The sequence below is a fragment of the Euprymna scolopes genome, chromosome 3 (assembly GCF_053919585.1).
Source record: "Euprymna scolopes isolate OS-2025 chromosome 3, ASM5391958v1, whole genome shotgun sequence".
Taxonomy (NCBI): Eukaryota; Metazoa; Mollusca; class Cephalopoda; order Sepiida; family Sepiolidae; genus Euprymna; species Euprymna scolopes.
Window position 1 is genome coordinate 32,154,734 of NC_136484.1, and position 15,727 is coordinate 32,170,460.

At 33.6% G+C, this 15,727-nt stretch overlaps 1 protein-coding gene across 1 annotated transcript in view; it reads right to left on the reverse strand.

Moving 5' to 3' along the window:
- LOC145254538 (transient receptor potential cation channel subfamily M member-like 2) overlaps positions 1-15,727 on the reverse strand; it is a 401,110-nt gene that overhangs the window by 320,203 nt on the left and 65,180 nt on the right. The window lies entirely within an intron of this gene.

Genomic DNA, 15,727 nt, shown 5'->3' on the forward strand with positions numbered 1-15,727 from the left:
CTTCCCAGCATCTAGAGATCTCAGTGAAGGGGTGGGATTTTGTTGCTTGTCAGGGGTATGTACATCAAGGAGGTACAAATGCCATGAGTTCATTGGAGCATATTCCATTAAATACTTATAAAATAGGTACAGGGATGCAACAAGATGGCGATGCGACAGAGGTTGGAGCTTGGGTGATAATGAGGGACCTATTACAGTTGAGACTTTTTTGTACACTGTATAAGAGGGAGAGACTAGTGGTAGATGCATCAGCCTACTTGTGGCAATAATACTTCATGCATGAGTTAATTGTGGTTTTGTAAAGATATAGGATGTTCTCTGATGTGAATAATTTTCTAGCATGGTAGAGGGAGCCCATCTTCTTTGCAGCATCCTTAACAATGTTGCCTGTGAATTGGAACAAATACATTAATAACATTGCTAAGGCTGCTGTAAATAAGATAAGCTCCCTCTACCGTGCTAGAAAATTGCTGTTATTGGCATGTTTCTTCAATTCCTGTAATTTTGGGGAGAGGGGGTACAGGGTACTCACAAGAGGAGTCACATGAAAGTTTCTAAAATCCGTAGTAAAAGCGGTACTATGGGTCTAGTACGATCGGAAAACGGCACATTAACTCATTAGTATCCACTTAATCACTGCCACCTTACAGTGGCTTTTTTTTTTTTTTAATAGAAATCGCTCCAGACAAAGCATGGAGACACTTGATGTAACAGCAATTCTTCCCCTTTTGTCAGAAACATTGCCAATGGAATGTGATGATTAAAGGACTGCCAATGAAAGAGGTCTTGATCACTCATACCATTATTTTTACATGTTAACTCATAATGGGATGACAGATACATAGTTTTTAATTGATCAAACAAAATTATATATTTAGAGAGATGAATTTTGAAATAGTTGGGTGACCATGTTGGATACCTCACAAGCCACTTTTAAAAGCCAGAGGAATTCGTAATAACTAAAAGAATTACCAGGAATTTCATATTCATCATAATTCAAACTACACAAGAACTAAAATATCTTTCTTGCTAAACTATAACAGAATTCATTTGTATTTAGAAGTAATACACCCAAAAATATGCACGTTTTAAAACTTCTTACTATGTTGATAAATGAAAAGCGGACGCCAAACATTTTTAGAGATCTGGTCTCAAAGGCAGATCGACAGAACTGGTTTAATGATTGAAGAAACGGAGAGGGGAGGGGGCAAACGATATGGCCACCATTATGATCAGACAAAAAAAGGTGGGGGGAGGAAATGAACTTCTGAGTCACGCATTTTGCATGTGTGATCACATAACTAAAATTAGCCGGTCATCGCGTAATTTGTGTTAGAAAAAAAAAACAATGCAAACAATTGGCAGGTGATTGTTGAATTAATATATTTTAAATATCTAATGTTATCCGTGATCATTAATTTACCCATGAAGTTCAGAAACTATGAAGATCATTAACCGCTATTCTCAAGTGATTTTTGGCCTTAATAAGTGGTGACTCATAAATATTTTAACAAAAAGAATTAAATTGGAGAATCCAAATAAAACCACTATCATAGCAAAAGGAGTATCCAATTCAACATCTTTTGAAAAATGAGCACAGATGCCATAAAACCAACAAGCTGAAGCTTTTATTGTAGGTCAGCATTAAATAAGGCCAAGAGAATGTAGATGCCATAAAACCAACAAACCAAATGAAGCCAAACCGAAAAGTTATTTTTAGTTTCTATAGAAAAAGAAAAGGATGTTGGAATTAGAACTTCTTTTTTTTCTCTGCAGATGCTTGATGAGAGAAGCCTGTTAATTAGTTCTTCTCTCACAATATATTCTAAGAAGTATAAAAACTTGGATGCGTGCCAGTCAAGTTTTCCTCCGACAAAAAGGCGACAAAAATCATTTTAACCATATTTGATTTCTAGCAAATTAAAGAACAAAAAAAAATTCTGTTCTAATAAAGGGTGGAACGATAAATTTGTCGTCCTTAAGAAAACAACACTACAGCTTTATTTAAAAAATTTTTTATTGAAAACAACAATTCAGGTAACTTGATCAATAGAGCTGACATCTATTCAATGTAGCCACCTTCAGCTTTAATCCCCACCTCAATGTGGGTCTAGAACTGGGAGCATGCCTTTTCGACAGATGGCAGCAATCAGGTTGGCTTTGATGTTGTGGGAGGTCATGTTGGTGATGTTCTCGACGTATGATCAGACAAAGTAGTCCAGTGGATTACGGTCGGGGGAGGAGAGGAGGGAGCCAGTAAGAGAAGAGTACAAAGTCGTAGCACTCCTTCTGAAGCCAAGCCTGGATCTCTTTGAACTTATGGGTCAACGCAGAGTCCTGATGCCACATCCAAGGTCTACCGACGGCCACCTGATTGCACCGGAGGTTCACCACACTACTCAGCACATTCAGGCAGGCAGTTCTGAGAAAGAAGCTTTGTTCATAGAATCTGCGTTTAGATTTAGGCACAGATAGAGAGTGGGGGAAAATCACATATAGTGGTTGTAGCTAATCTTTCTATTGGCAAGGGGGAACCATAGATTGGAGTTCAGTTAAGCACTTGCCATGAAAATAATGATAAAGCAGAGACAGGCTTGCAATGTCTCTTCTGTGAGAAAGAGGTTGCAGGGAAGAAAAAAGAGCATCACCCACTAGGGTTTGTAGTCTGTTTCGAACTATCAAGGCTGGATATGGCGCTCTGAGCAGCTCCTTCCCAGATGTGGCAACAGTACTCCATTTTAAGGCATACCTGGCTTTTATACAGGTAGAGGATTGCATCGGCAGTGGGATACCTGCCAGAGCAGTAATCCAACCATCTTTTTAGCGATCTTGGCAACAGATTTGATTTTTGTGTTCCATTTATTCCCCAGAACTGCAAGTCTTTGGAACTCCCTTCCGGGATTCTGCTTTCCCAACTGTATTGATATGCAGAAGTTCAAGTGTAATGTGAACAAACATCTTTCTACTCATCTCCCTTCATAATGCCCTCGCAAATTATGTCCCCGATAGTAGCCCCCTACTGCAAAGTGGCACTGTGCCTTGTTTGGGGTGAAAATTGAATAAAAAAATTTTTTTTAAATAAAAAAAAAGTCCCAGAAGTTTATCAAAACATGGAGCCATTTATTTCAGTTGGGGTGTGGTGGGGGTCAGAGCGCATATGACGAAAGGAGAGTAGTTTGGTTTTCAATGCATTAAAATTAACACTGCACTCAAGGTCAGAAGAGAGAGAATCAGAAAGATGACATATGGGAGTGTGAAATATTCGTTGATTATCATTCAATCCCTGGCAACGTCAAGTTTCCCTGCTAGTAAATGAAATAACATTGTTTTTTACTGTTCATGAATGTCTAGCATGAATACAAACCAAACCATAAAACATCGAAACACTAAATTTCTACCATTGTTGGAGTCTTCGCATAATTGTTTAATTATAATACACAGGTTTATTTTCACTTGCATTTTCAAAGTAATATCGTATATTAACTCACATATAATTTGTTTAAAATAAATATCAATTATTTTTATGTCTACAAACACTAGGGTTTCATGCTTATGCAATCATCAGTGTAGGAAATTTTAATTATTATTGGTCAGGAGATTCGAACCCACTCACAAAGTCACCCTTGAATTCATAGATTAGCATCTTACCTCTAGGCCACTGACAATTAAGACAAAAATTGAAGGAAATTAAGTTCTTATAAATGCCAAATCGGCAGGCATATTCATGAATGTATTCGACGACCAGAAGACAGAACGTTGCATATATATACACACACACACAGGGTGTTCAAAAAGTCGCTGAAAGGTTTTGAACTTAAATAGATTCTTTATTTTTGATGATATCTTTCTGTAATTTTAACAGTCTGACTAAAAAAAAAAAATTTTTTTTTTAATGCAAAATTCAAAACAGTCTTTCTGGAAAAAACAATGTATTAAATGTCGCCCATTTTCAGCTTCGTATATTTGGGCTCTTTCCAAAACATTCACGACAGATTGCGATTGAACTCCCTTATTTCATTTCCTTCAATTCATGCTGGGTTTAGGGTGTCCAAAAAGTAACTGATATTTTATTTTTTATGAAAAGGAAGATTAAGGAGTTCTTACCCTCACGTTCAAAAGCACTCACATAATCCCAGTAAAAAAAAAAAATTAACAGAAATATTTTTCATGTTCATTAACTGACTCATATTCGATTGGAGACAAAGGTGGAAGAAAGAATTCTCTGCCAAAACGACAACAGCAAGATCTTCTAGTTTATGTAGTTAATTAATTGTACCAGCATTTCCTAATTGCTACGGTGGTTCAATTAACACACTATACTCGTAGAAATTGCGGATATAAGTATTTTTACACTGATGTCTCTAAGTTAGCTTAAAACATTTCATATTACAATATTATGCAAATTTAGTTTTACCATTATTTTTTTTTTACTCCAATCTACATAATTTACAAGCATTAGGATCCTGGTGTCAAAAGATATCACATGCTGCATGACACTCCTTGCTATTGCCAAGAAAACAAAAAAAAAAAGTATAAAATTAAGTCAAATACAAAAACATATGTTTAGCTGTTTGAATACAAGGAAATCGTTGAGAAATTTTAGTGGGAGAGGAAATAAATTGTGCCTTTGATGCCAGGATGTACTATGTGTGTGAGTGGGTTAGGATTATTTTTAGAACTCTTCAACTCGTGAAGTCTAATATACATGCATCTCTATTGTAATATCTTTATCTTTACTATTACATAAGGAATTGTGTGTGCGAGTTCGTTTCCTATGGACTCGAAAACGGCTGAGCAAATTTTTTATGAAATTTCACATGAAAGTACTTCATGTGTCAGGCAATGTTCTTAGATATGTATTGATAATCAATAACCGAAATAAATCGGATGAAAGAAGGAACAGGCGATTTTGATCAAAATTAACATCTAACATCTCAAGTGCATTTGAGAAGTTTTATTACCATTCAAGCCGAAAGGTCCAACATATAAAAATCAACAGTATATTCTTTGATATGACAGGAGCGTGTTTGAAATTAATGTTTCTGTTAAAGAGCACAATTGCATCATGATACTTGATTATTGCATTTTAAACTTTAATTCAAGCTATTATATATAAAAAAATAATTTTATAAAATCAACAGCGTTTTCTACAGTGCAATGCAGACTACAATGTATCGTGGAGAAAGTGACTGTGGGGAGGCATGTGAAGCTTCCTCTGAGTGCTCTGCGATAGATCCTCGACTAGAGAAGGCAATCAATTAATTTGATTGAAAAATGGGCGATTTCATTCATTTCAATATAGGAGTGTGAAACATTTGTTGATCATCATTCAATCCCTGGCAACGTCGGGTCTCCCTGCTAGTGTATAAATAAGTATACACTTGTGTTGTTACACTAACAGGGGTAACCCGGTATATATTCAAGCAAATGTAAACATCAGCAGCAATCTGGGTGTGCCAAGTTCAAACCCAGTTGGTTCCACAAATACTTTCACGTGGTCTCTCCTCTAAGTACCCGATATCCTTCTAGAATGTTATTGTGGAAACGAATGCCAACAAAAAGTATCACGATGAATAATGCTCAACAAACAAGCAAGTATCAGTAGCAACCGAATGAAGTATTAGTATTATTTTTAATCTAAATGAAATTACATTTTTTTTTTAATTATAAACACTGTAGGTATGTCACAAACAAGTATTTGTAAAGGAAACAAGAATTTTATTTTATTTTTTTTTTTTTACAATGTTTGCAAAATATTTTTGTCCGAGTAATTTCCCTATATACCTATTTATAATTTGTGGTAGCTACATAGACAAAACGAATGTAGCTATGTGTATCTGTTCACCAAGCAAGATAATCCAAAGCATCAGTGATAACTAGGGCTAGGACAACAGCATATTCTTTTCATTGTTTTGACTCTCGAGTGTGTATCCGTTGATATCTTATATGCTTTTATATACAGTGATGTGGTTCTCGGTTGATTAACTGTGTTGGATATATACTCGAGAGTCAAAACAATGAAAAGAATATGTTGTTGTCATAAACCTAGTGATAACAGAAAAATAACAGGATGACAAAAGGAACTGACAGAACGAATAGAAAAACAATTAAAAAATGAAAAAAAAAAAAAAAATAAATAGATAGATAGGACATTGTGAATATATATATATATATATATATATAAGGTTGGTGCAAAAATGTCGTTTTTTGATGTTCAACTAATGTATATCTATAATATAAATCTCACCTATCTGTTTAAATGTATGTATGTTTGTATTTCTGCCTAAAAGTTTCGACAGAGGCGACGGATTCTCGATATTGGCATCATTTTGAAGCTCGACTCTTCGGACGACAAATATCGAAAAAATTTGCTAAAAGCATTAGTTCCTTCACCCTTTACTGGGCACTTTTCTACATGGAGGAGGCGCTTTTTTCGCCGATATTTTCGAAAATCATCCCCTCTTTTCGACTGTCTAGCCTTAATTTAAACGTTTGTCACTTTCGGTTTGGTGATGGGCGCAACAGCAAAGACGTCACATTGCTTTTTTTTCATGTACCTTTTCCTCTTTTGCGCTACGGGTTCGAGCTTGCCTGCTACCATATTTTTTTTCCTCAACATACATCTCTAAACACGCAGGCAACGCCGGGCACCCAGGCTAGTATATATATATACAGGGTGTCCATAAAGTCCGTGCGCGCCTTAAAATATTTGTAATTTTATTTGTGATTGTAATAGAAATAACATGTAAAAAGGATTTGATTTTGGAACAATTTATTTTAAAATTGCACACGAACTTTATGGACAACCTGTGTATATATATATAATATATATAACATCATTTTTGCACCAATTTAATATGTATATAATTTCCAGAATGTGAAAGATTATATAATTATTTCCACAGCCAAACAACGTCGCAGCTCACAAGAGCCATGATAATCAACAAACCGGAAGTCCAAGACTCTAGTTTCGCCCTCATTTGGGCTCATCAGTTAGACCTATCTGAACTTGGGATTCAAAACCCGAGCCTCTGGCATGCGAGGCAAGCACTCTGCCGACTGAGCAAATAAGAAAGTCTATTAACTAACACAGATCAAGCCAACCGCAGGGAAAATAACGAAAAGAATAAAAAAAAAAAAAAAATGACGAAAAGAAAAAAAAAAATGACGAAAAGAAAAAAAAAATGACGAAAAGAAAAAAAAATGACGAAAAGGAAAAAAAAATGACGAAAAGGAAAAAAAATGACGAAAAGGGAAAAAAATGACGAAAAGGGAAAAAAATGACGAAAAGGGAAAAAAATGACGAAAAGGGAAAAAAATGACGAAAAGGGAAAAAAATGACGAAAAGGAAAAAAATGACGAAAAGGAATAAAAAAAATGACGAAAAGAAAAAAAAAAATGACGAAAAGAAAAAAAAAATGACGAAAAGAAAAAAAAATGACGAAAAGAAAAAAAAAATGACGAAAAGAAAAAAAAAAATGACGAAAAGAAAAAAAAAAATGACGAAAAGAAAAAAAAAAATGACGAAAAGAAAAAAAAAATGACGAAAAGGAAAAAAATGACGAAAAAGGAAAACTGAAGAAAAAAAAGGAAAACTGAAGAAAAAAAAGGAAAACTGAAGAAAAAAGGAATAAACTGAAAAAAATAAAAATAAAAAAGGAATAAACTGAAAAATTTTTTTTTAAATAAAGAAAAAAATGAGAAAATAGTGAATAGGAAAATAAAACGGAAAGGACAGAAATTAAAATATTTATTTAATAACTGGTTTAATTGAAAGAAAACGACTTTTTTTCATTGAAATAAAAATTGCACTCATAATTGGTTATCTACTGTAAAATCTATCTACTAATATATAAATTGTGTGTATGTGTAAGTTCGTTCTTTATGAACTCCTAAACGACTGTGATAATTTTTATGAAATTTTATACAAATGTACTTTATGTGCCTGGCAGTGTTCTTTATAGGTTTTGTATCGGAATATCTTGATAAGTATTGATAATCAATAATAAAAAAAATCCAATGAAAGGAATAGGTGATTTTGACTAAAGTTAACACCTTATACAACCTAACATCACTAGTGCATTTGAGAAGTTTTATTACTTCAAAAGCAGAAAGGCCCGGCAGTAAGTTCTTTAATATGACAGGGGCGCGTTTGAAATGAATATTTTTGTCTAGAGCACAATTGCACCTTGATACATGACTTTTTAATATTAAACTTTAATTCAAGTCGTGATATATAAAAATAAATTTATAGAAATCAACAGTAGATTCTCTAAAGTGGAATGTATACTACAATGAATTGTGGACTAAATTACTGTTGGGAGGTATGCGAAGCTTCCTCCCAGTGCACCGTAGTGGGTCCCCAACTAGAGCAGGCAGTTAATCAATTTGTATGAAAAATGGGCGATTTAACCGATTTTTATGGCAATAAAAATATGGGAGAGTGAAACATTCGTTAATCCTCATTCAATTCCTGGCAACGTCGGGTAACTGATAGTAAATATATACTTATATATAGCTTGAAAGATTTTTGTTGTTGTTTGAAATCCCATTTTAGAAGAGTCCACACATCTCTATAAGAGGTTTCGTCTGTCGATCATTTTTTACATTTTGAAATAGCATTTTGATTACTAAGCTTGTAGACACATCCTGAAAAATGTTTCTTTTTGTATGTAGTTGGTTATTCTAGTTTTCAAGTCTGTATATGAAATTGTTGAAGTTTCTTTCAAGAATTATATTTAGTATAAAGGCTTGGCAGCTTTATTATTTCCTCTAATAATGAATACTTTTATTTAATGTGACAAGTTGCAATGCATCGTTTACCTTTCTATAAAAAGGAAGTCATGTTTTCTAAATATTTGTATTCAACTTCCGCTTATATGAACTACAGCTTCTGTCATACAGCTGCCTACTGTTTATGCACTCCAACAAGCCTTTATTCATGAGAATCAGACTAACAAAAAAAAAAAAGTATTAATCTAATATATAAAGTAAAATCAGTCGTTTTATCCTTTCTTTATTATTTATAGCTTTCTTTCTACAAAATCAATATTTGATTCTGATTAGTCCAGTGGTTCGCACTTTTTTTTTTTTTTTTACATGGCGGCATACTATCGAGCTTATTAAAGTTTTTGCGGCACATCTATCATAAAAAATATTTTCTCATAAAACCTTTTTTACAATAAAAAGATTATTTTAGAAATTTAATTCACATAAATCAACATATCCTGTATTCAATATCTGGTATAGAATAATAATGGTGAATGTTAGTGGGACAGTTGTGCCTGGTGCTTTTTTAACTACTGCTGCAATGTGTGGGTGAATGCGAGAGATATACTCTTAACTCTTTTCAATATTTTTAAGTTTTTCGCGTTGGTATTTTTAAATGTTGTCTAGATAAGACATTCCCAGTTCACATAAGTATGAAGTTAAGAATTGCAGTACGATTTTGATGGCTTTTTTTACTTCAGAGTTGAAACTGAGTGGTGTGTCATGATTAAGAAATCCAATGCTTTTAATTAAACAACATGAAATTAAATGGCTTCTGGCTATTATCTCTTCGAGGCACACCAGTAATCATGCTACAGCACATTAATGTGCCATGGCACAGTGGTTGGGAACCACTGGATTCGTCAATTTTTGTGTAGATCGTTGAAGTATAAGTTTTCTTGTTGAAAATTGGTGTCAATAGTGGAACCTTATACATTTTTAAGGCTAAATTAAAATCAATTATTTGGATTAGCAACTCTAAAGCCCTGTCATGTATTATTTTTTTTAATTGAATATCATGTATTTTATTTATTTATTTTACAAGGGAGACACTACTTATTAACCCTTATCCTCGAATGGTTTTCGGGCCTTGATGAGTGTAAGATGGTCACAAAGACAACAACATAGTAATCATTAAAAGTGGGAATTCAGCATAATTTGATTATTTAAGGGGACGGCTCAACAAGAACTTGTTTATATTAGACTTGAAGATGACCATATTGTAGTCAGCTGGAAAGCAGTTCTACGAAAGAAGCTTTCTTCATGGAATCCACATTTAGATTTAGGCACAGGGGGAAATTGTTGATAGCAGTTATAACTAGACAAGTGTTTTTTGTGAAAGTTTGGCAAGGGGTGAACCATAGATTCGAGTTCTGGTGAGCACTTGCCATAAAAATAACGATAGAATAGAGACAGGCTAGCAACGTCTCTTCTGTGGAAAAGAGGCTGCAGAGAAGAGTATAACGTACCAGGTTTCAAAGAAGGTTTGGAACTCTTAAGACAGAATAGAATGTTGTGAGTAGCTCCTGCCCAGATGTAGCAACAGTACTCTATCCTAGGACGTACATGGCTCTTCTACAAGTAGAGGATCGCATTAGCAGGGAGATATCTATTGGAACGATCGAATGATCCAACCTTAGTAACAGATTTAATGCATGTGCTCAATTTCAGATCAAGAGTGAAGGTCAGACCCAGAAGCTTGTCAAAAACAGAGCTTCCCCAAAACGAGATTATTTCAATTGGGACCAGATGAGGGTCAGAAAGAAGCTTGGTTTTAAATGCATTAAAATTAACCAGCCACCGTTTTCCTCATTGCACCATATGAGAGATGTGAGAATCAGGGACATCTTGGTCATTTCCAGCCTCTGAAGTGTTGCCATAGGTGGTAGTGTCGTTTGCATAAATATCTACAAATGATTTGAGAATGTGATTTGGGAGATCATTGATGAAGATAAGGTAGAGAGTTGAGCCTAGGATGAATAGTATTAACCGATTTCTGACCAACTACTACCTTTATAAGCTTATCAGAGAGAAAGGTTGGTTAGTTGTTTTGTTTTACGGCACATCAACCCTTTTCGGGTTATTTAATGCCGAATCCAAAGATTTTAAAGAAAAAATTTTTAATAGAATATATTTGTTGTTTTCATGTCGGTTTCTATTTAACCCATAGTTGGGACCCTAACAGGTACTACCACTCCAGGTCAGAGTGGACCTGGGAGCAATGGTAATTAAAGGGTGGCTCCACACTCCCCAAGCCCACAAGCTGGGGCCTCGCCACTGGATATAGTTTAAGGTCATATCCAGGACCCCCATTTTTACGCTCTGCAGAGGGGACAGTCGGCGTATTCTAATGCCCCACCAACAGGGCCCAGAGAGAAAGGATCTAATAATTAGGACATTTCCAACTATTCCATGGATGAAAATCTTGTGAAGTAGACTTTTATGCTATACCCTATCAAAAGCATTTGATATGTTAAAAGCAATTGCTCTAGAAACAAAACATCAGTTGAGAGATTCATTAATCCTATGTGATATTACAGTTAGCACATCTGCTGCAGATCTAGCAGAACAGAAACCTTGCATGTCACCGAATCCGAATTGGAGGTCATGTATTATATTTTTTTTAATTGAATACTTTAGATTTTGTTGATTAAAAACAAAAAAAACTTGAAAAGCATACCCATCTTTAAAATCAAAAATATAAAACACATATATAGCATATATAAATTGTCATAAATGGGAAAACAAGTTTTCAAGTTGGAGCTTCTTAAATTTTGAGAAAGAGGAGAGGGGGAGGAGTGTTTGGATTACTAAATCCATACTCCTGAGATTTATTGATTTCATTTCCTATAAACAACCAAAGGAATAATGATTTTGTGATATCTGGTCAAACCAAACCTTAGTAAAAAAAAAAAAATTTAAGTGATAATTTTGATAAACTATTTTTATTAACGCATAAAAATGAAGATTTGTTTTCTTTTTAATTATAACTTATCCAGTTTTAATAGAGCTCAAAATCTGCTTTGAAACTTAATATGTGATGCCGTTTTCGTTTCCCTACAACTTCCTTCCCACAGAAGAGACATTGCGAGCCTGGCTTTGCTCTATCGTTATTTTCATGGCAAGTGCTTGACTGAACTCCAATCTATAATTCCCTCTTGTCAAACTTTCACTAAAAACACTATTAGCTACAATCACTATATAAGATTTCCCTCATTCTTTATCTGTGCCTAAATCTAAATGCAGATTCCAGGAACAAAGCTTCTTTCTCAGAACTGCTCGCCTAAGGAACACTGTTCTGCTGACTTGCTTCCCAGTTGAATACAACATATTCAAATTATTTCCCTTTTTCATATTTTTCAGTACTAGGATTTATACCAGAGTCTTTGAGACATAAAATCAAAGAGTTAGCACCAAGCATAACTAGACCTATGTTCATCACTGTCATAATTTAGAAAAATTGTATTATTTAGTATAAGTAAAATTGACATCAGATTTTTTTTTTAGCTTTGGATGTCAATACTAAAAAAAAAAAAAAAAAAAAAAAAAAAAAAAAAAATATGAAAGGTGTATTTGCCAATTTATTTCAAGAGCTGCTCAAAATTTGGGTCAGTTTAAAACTGAGCTGGGTCTTAGATCATAATATTTTTTTTCTTTTTAATTCATAAATCTTAAATTTAACCGAAGCGTAAATTCCAGCGAAAAATAAAGCATGCAAATGTCAGACAAACTGCATTAAATGACAGGATAGCAGAGAAGAAAAACAAACAAACAAACAAAAAAAAAAACTTTGTGTACCTGTCTGCTATTGGGAGGGGGGGGGGGTGAATGGGGGGAGGGGGGTCGTATTTGTTTTTGTTAAACAGTAACTGCAACTCATAGCAGCCAGTCAGTCGGCACCAAGCTGAAATTTTTAGTTTTGCATTTTTTTTTTGTTCGTTTTGTTTTTTATATTTTAAACAGTAAGCAGCAAAAACAGAAATGTGTCAATATTTTTTTGTTGTTTTAACTCATTTTTTATGCAATAAAAATACATTAATTATATTTGAAGAGGAAAAAAAAGTAGATGATGTAAATGTATAAGTATACCATTCAATGTAGTTTCATGTAAGACCCAAGTTAGAATCTAATTAACCCATATATCTATCCCAACCACTGTGCCGTGCTGCCGGATGATTATTTGTGTGCTGCAAAGAGATATTAGCTAGAAGTCATTTTAATTTCATTTTTTTAAATAAAAAGACATTTAATTTCTTACTTATAACAACACCGATCAATTCCAAAATTGCCGAATCTAAACGTTTCATGCACAGTAATCAGTAAGCTTTTGTTATGGTTTATATTAGTGATGGGACGATTAATTACTCAGAATATTATTATTGGAAATCAGTATCAGAGATGAATATTTCAGACCAGATTTCGATACCAAAATGATGCCAGATATTGAATACAGGATATGTTGCTTTATGTGAATAAAATCGTTCATTATATAATTTTTTTTATTATTGTATTGCAAAAAGGCTTTATGATAGAAAATATTTATTTTTTTGTAATAGGTGTGCCATGTAAAAAAAAAAAAAAAAAAAAAAACTCAATAGTGTGCCGCCATGTAAAAAAAAAAAAAAAAAGATTGGGAACCACTGCATTAGATTCTTACAAGTAGGTCATTTAATAACTTAAAATGTCATTAGTTTAATCCTCAATCAAAGACTTTAGAATAAGACTTTAAAAGAATCTCTACTTATATATAAAAAGCATTTTGTGTGTCTGTGAGAGAGTTCGTGTCTTATGGACTCGGAAACTGCTGGGCTGATTTTTTAAAAAATTTCACGCAAATGTACTTTAAGTGTCTGGCAGTGTTCTTAGATAGGTTTTGTATCAACAATCAGCAATCGAAAAATCCCATTAAAGGAACAGTCCGATTTCGATCTAAGTCAACATCTTTATACAGCCTAACATCACAAGTGCATTTTTGAAGTTTTATCACCACACAAGTAAAAAAAATAAAGTCCAGCATATAAAATCAATCGTAGGTTCTTTTATAAGACAGGTGTTTTTGAAATGAAGGCTTCTGTTTAGAGCACAATTGAACCAGGATAATTAACTTTTACATTATAAATTTAATTCAAGCCAGTATATAAATATAAAAATAATTTTATAAAATCAACCATAGGTTTTTTACAGTTCAATGTAGGCTACAATGATGTTTTGTGGACTAAATCACTGTTGGGAGGCATGTGAAGCTTCCTCCTGGCGCACTACTGTGGGTCCCCAACTAGAGCAATCGATTCGATTGAAAAGTGGATGATTTCACTGATTTTGATGACAAAAGTATTAGAAGTGTGGAATATTTGTTGATCCTCATTTTATCCCGGGCAACGTCAAGTCTCTCTGCTAGTTACAGATAAGACCAGGAAAATAGGGGAGATAAATTACAGGAGATACAAGAGGTTTACAACCAGCTGACAGTGGTATGTGGATTACAGAACACGTTCCATTCTGGTGTGGCTTTGCATAAAAGTATGCATCAACATTTTTATTTTATGCCATTTTTAGACAATGGATTAAACTGATAAAAATATTTGGTCATTTGTGGCGTTAGTATCTCCTAGAGCAGGGTTTCCCAAACTTCAGGACGCTATGGAGCCTCTGAGTAGAGCAAAGGTTTTTCAAAAAGCACTAACAAGATAATTTTTAAAATAAATATGCAAAACATTAACTTCAAATTTAAACACTAACTAATAATGATGTTTACAACCAATTTTTTTTATTTTTGATTAATCAAAAATTGTTACATTTCTTTGTTAATTTATTTTTTTTATTTTCTTTTTCATGAACCATCCTGAAACTTTTTACATCTGTAGGTATGTATCATATCTCTTTCCAGTAAAAAAGACCAAATGTCTGTAACCATTTAATTTTTCCATATAAAGTATTTAGTGCCTTTAAGACGGGGCTTCCGGAGCCCCAGGGTTGTACAAGACTGCCTGTGACCCGTTGGGTCACAGCCACTATTTGTTCTACTTGGAAATATTTATTTGCATAAAATATAGCAAAAATACATTTTAACAGTTAAACCCATTATGCACAAGGCCATTTTTGACTTCAATCGACAATTCATAAACTGATATATCTCCTAAGAAATTCTTGCATAATTAAATATAATAAATCTCTATATTATCTTTATGGATTATATAGAAATAAACTATTATGTTGCTATCTAATTAACATGTGTGTGTACAGTGTGTACGAACACATTGTGTAAATGAGCTGGAAAGAGAGGAGAGAGAGAGAGAGAGACAGACAGACAGAGAGAGAGAGTCACCCTTTATCTTAATGCTCCCAACGACAGCAAGAAATATGAGAACATGTTTGAATCAAGAGTCAGAGAGAGCAAGAGAGAACTATATAGATACTTAAGTGAGAGATGTGTGACTTGTTCAGCTAATTACAAATTACGACTAATTAGATAAATTTAAACACCTTTTTAAAAACATAACTCAATCCCAGAATGAAGGTATGTATTTTAATATGTATTTGATGTGAATCAAAATGCATAGGAAAAAAGACTTAGGAAATCTCTGGCTCATAGACTCACGGTTAACTCAAATGTGATCCCCATATGTCACATTTACAGGAGGATTGAAATTAAAACTAAAAACAATGAACAGATTGATCGTTTAGGTAATTAAAACATTTTGAAAGGGGCATAACTTTAGGGATTACGTTTTTTGAACGTAAACAACCTATTTTAATTTCTAAACATGTCTTCAACACTGAAATGCATGTTTACACTTTTGTTTTAAAAATTAAAATAATAAATAGTGGTTAAGAAGGATCTCGCTTGAATGATTTTCGATTGCTTAATAGAAGAATAGAGGTACGTATTTCAACATGCATTTTGTGTGAATCAAAATGCATAAGAAAAAAAAGAGCCTTAGGAAAACTCTGGTTCATG